Source organism: Pelophylax lessonae (assembly GCF_965119305.1).
Source record: "Pelophylax lessonae genome assembly, chromosome: 5".
Classification (NCBI taxonomy): Eukaryota; Metazoa; Chordata; class Amphibia; order Anura; family Ranidae; genus Pelophylax; species Pelophylax lessonae.
Window position 1 is genome coordinate 375,172,313 of NC_138772.1, and position 4,383 is coordinate 375,176,695.

Here is a 4,383-nt window from a genome sequence, read left to right on the forward strand (position 1 = left end):
GTTGTGCCTCATATACACTCCTCACCACTTTCTCTTTTAAAAATCAAATGCTTAGCTGTTTGCATCATTCCAGTTTTTTATAGCACACTTGTCAGCATCATAAGAGTAACACACAAGTGTTGAGGGGTTTTTATTGTAGAGTAAAGTGCTGGTACTTACCCTCCAGTCTCAAAAATGTGCTTTTTACAAAGTAGGAACACCTATCATATTTATGGTCCAATAGGAACCTGCAGGAGCACTTGCAGCAGAAGAATGACCCCGTTCTTAAAGCTACCATGAGGTGTCAAACTTTTTGCAACTTGTTTTCTCAAAACTACATGTAAAATATTTTAGGTAGCTCTGGAGCCTTTTTAGGAGCTCCATTGCACACGCAGGTTTACTTTAATACTTTATTAGAAGGCTTTTTAGGTCACAATGTCATAGCTTATTGCTATTGCCAAATATACACCATTTATGGCAAGCCAGTGACTGATTTTTACCATAAGCAGCTACAGGGTACAGTATTATAATATAACTGAGGAATGTGTAGATCTCTATGTGTTACTACACATACGCATTCTACCTCCTAAACAGGTAAAGTATCATTTGAGTTGTCCAAGAACACTTTACAAACAAGTATCATGGTTTTCAAAATAAACAAAAAAAAGCTAAACATCAGTCAGATTAGATTTTAAACAATGATTATGAAATGTAATATACATATTCAAAACTGTGTTCAGCCAAACACTTCTCATAACTTGACACATTTACATTCACATATGTTGCATTTACAGATCTTCCCACAATACAAAAAGTGATGCTAATTCAGTATGAGCCACTACAGTAACATAGTAATAAACTCTACACCTGTGCTTTTCTTTCAGAAACAGTTTGAAGAGCTTGCCTATTATTGTAGGTAATTATAGATTTAGTTTTGCTGCAGTAGAAGTTTTAGAGATATGCAACCAGTAAGGTAAAAAGCAAATGAGCTTATATACAAAATTTGAAAAAAAAAAATAAAATAATATTATATATATATACTATGTATATACTGTATATATATATACTGTATATATATATAAATATACACGATATTACAAAAACAATTAGGATGCCTGCCCTTACACCCACATGGACTTTAATGGCATCCCACTTTTAGCCCGTAGGGTTTAATATTGAGTTGGTCCACCCTTTGCAGCTATAAAAGCTTTAGCTCTTTTGGGTAGCCTGCCCACAAGCTTTAGGAGTGTGTCTATGGGAATGTTTGACCATTCTTCCAGAAGCACGTTTGTGAGGTTAGGCACTGATGTTGCAGAGAAGACCTGGCTCACAGTCTCCACTTTAATTCATCCCAAAGGTGTTCTATCGGGTTGAGGTCAGGACTCTGTGCAGGCCAGTCAGGTTCCTCCACCCAAAAGTCGCTCAGCAATGTCTTTATGGACCTTGCTTTGTGCACTGGTCCAAATCATTTGGTGGAGAGAAATTATGGTGTGAGGTTGTTTTTCAGGGGTTGGGCTTAGCCAATGGTTCCAGTGAAGGGAACTCTTGAGGTGTCAGCATACCAAGACATTTTGGACAATTTCATACTCTCAACTTTGTGGAAATAGTTTGGGGTTTTCCCTTCCTCTTCCAACATGACTGCACACTAGTGCATAAAGCAAGGTCCATAGAGACCTGGATGAGCAAGTTTAGGGGAAAATAATTTAACTGGCCTGCACAGAAACCTCACTTCAACCCGATAGAACACCTTTGGGATGAATTTGAGCACAGACTCTGAGCCAGACCTTCTCATCCACATCAGTGCCTGACCTCACAAATGCGCTTCTGAAAGAATGGTCAAACATTTCCATATACACACTCCTAAACCTTGTGGACAACCTTCCCAAAAGAGCCGTTATAGCTGCAAAGGGTGGGCCAACTCAATATTGAACCCTACGGACTTAGACTGGGATGCCATTAAAGTTCACGTGCGTGTAAAGGCAGGTGTCCCAATATTTTTGGTAATATAGTGTAGGTTAAAGCTGAGATATACTGGAGACAAGGGGGTGAAAGATTTAAAAACTATCCCACAGCCTTGCAATCCACTGGTACACTGATCTGCAGCTAATGAATGTATGATTAAGTAATTCATTAGATACCCCCTTTCTCTACTAAGGTAATAACCACTTAAAGATCACCCACCGGCTTGCTGTAGACAAAGCAACACACTGGTACATTGCTACACACTTCCGGGTTTAGGACACGTGCATGTTCAGCCCCCAGCCAGCTCTAACTCTGATTATACACAGCGGGAGCCTGTCAGCAAGTCCCGTCCAATGATTCACAGCCAGGACGTGCTGATTGGCTCTGTACATTCACAGCCAAGAGCTCTGTGTAGAAATTTAACACAGAGATCTGTACACAGGGGGGGACCTGTCAGTTTTCATTGAGAAATCATTAGTAAAAAGCAGCACACTGGACACACATTACACATAGTTAGGCACATATTTTGCACCTTAATCTTCCTAGATGTTAACCCCTTCCCAGCCAGTGTCATTAGTGCAGTGACAGTGTATTTTTTAGGTCACTGTAATATTGGCACTGGTGATGTCAGTGACAAATAGTCAATTCCCCCCAGCTTCAGTTAGTGTCAGATTGTCCACCGCAGCATTGCAGTCCCATTAAAAGTAGTTAACAGCAGCCATTAGTAAAAATAAAGCAAAAAATGCTGTATATAACATAGCTTGTCGGCACTAAAAATTTCACGCTAGCCAAACAATATAAACCTATTGGGATTTTTTTAATCAAAAACCTGTAGTGGTATACGTTTTGGACAAAATGTATGAAGACATTTGATTTTGTACATTTTTTTTTCTTTTTTTTTCAAATGGGTTTATTTCAAAAGTCCACCATGGATGTTTGAACATGGGTAACACCAGGTTGTATTTTTAAGACCATTCAGTAGTTTTTCCAGCCCATTCTGATGCCTGGGCAGTTGGAGCAGTAGACCGGTCACCTTTGATAGCTGGCTGGGAGCTCCAGTCTTCTGCAGCTGCAGGTTTTGGAGCTGCTGGGAGCTCAGGACGCTCTGCAGGAAATTGCTGGATGGGCACAGATGGGACTTGTACTCCTTCTGACCAGTCAGGAACTTCAGGCTGAGGAAACTCGAGAACATTTGCGGACCATTCACCCTGGTATTCCTCCTTCGTGGTAGCCTTCTCTGCAGCAGCCTGTTCTTCCTTCTCAATCTCCTCAGGATCCTGGTAAAAATAGAGATCGGGCATGACTTCCCATGGATTTTTACGGGAAATTGTTCCTCTCATGCGCAGAACTTCACGAGACAGCATCCACCACATAAGACCAACAGAATGGGCACCCTAGTTATTACAGGGGATGGCAATATCCACATAACGTAGGGGCGAATCTGTATTGCAGAGAGCAATAATAGGAATATTGAGGTATGATGCCTCAGTAAGTGGTTGATGATCAGCTCGTGGGTCAGTCACAACTAACAGGCATGGTTCACGGAAAGCAGCTTGAATCCTATTGGTGAAAGTACTAGGTGTGAAGCGACCAGCAATTGGGGTGGCCCCACAGGAAGAAGCAAATTTCAGAACAGCCCTCTGGCCAGTATTTCTGGAGGAAATCACACAAGCATCAGCTGGGTTTTCAATGGCTACAATGGCACGTACAGCAAGCAGAAGCCTCTCCCATGTCTGTTTCAGATTTATAATGTAATTACCATCACTTTTCCTTTCGTAGATATATTGCTCCATTTGAAAGTCGAGGTTAATGCCACCCAAGTGCGTTCCAGCAGTCAGGAACTTGAGGACATCTTCCTCTTTCATTTGCAGGGCATCCAGACCTCTGGACATTGTTAAACACCCCTGAAGCTACGATGGGGAAAAAGCGACAACACCGTATGGAGAGTCTCCTGGTGAAGCTGAGGCAAAATACATTTTTAAATTTTTTTCATTGGATATGTTTTATAGCAGAAAGTAAAAAAAAAAATATATATGTTTTTTTATTTTCATTTATATTTCAAAAAACAAAAAAACCCAGTGCTGATCAGATACCCCCAAAATAAAGGTCTATAAATGATATAAACTTTGTTTGGGTACAGCAATTCATGACCACGCAATCGGCAGTTAAAGTAGCACAGTGCAGAATAGCAAAAAAATAACCTGTTCATGAAGGGGGTAAAATTTTCGTAAGTGGATAAAGAACAGGCTATGCGATGTAAGCACTACAATGTTTGATTTTGTGATAGCTGTGATTGGCCATCACAGTGATTACATGGTATAGAGCTGTTCATATCAGCTCTGTAGTGGATCTGTGATCCACTGAGGTTGATTTCTTCATGGCAATTTATAAACAGCACTGCAATGCTTTTGTGTGTACATTTAGTTAGAACAAAATTGTAAA

General features: G+C 40.5%; 1 pseudogene across 1 annotated transcript; it reads right to left on the reverse strand.

Annotated features, from left to right (window-relative positions):
* Positions 1 to 2,878: 2,878 nt before the first annotated feature.
* On the reverse strand, positions 2,879 to 3,898 carry LOC309555833 (small ribosomal subunit protein uS2-like; annotated as a pseudogene). Its single transcript has one exon. The product of its transcript is annotated as a small ribosomal subunit protein uS2-like (transcript).
* Between the last annotated feature and the right edge of the window lie 485 nt (positions 3,899 to 4,383).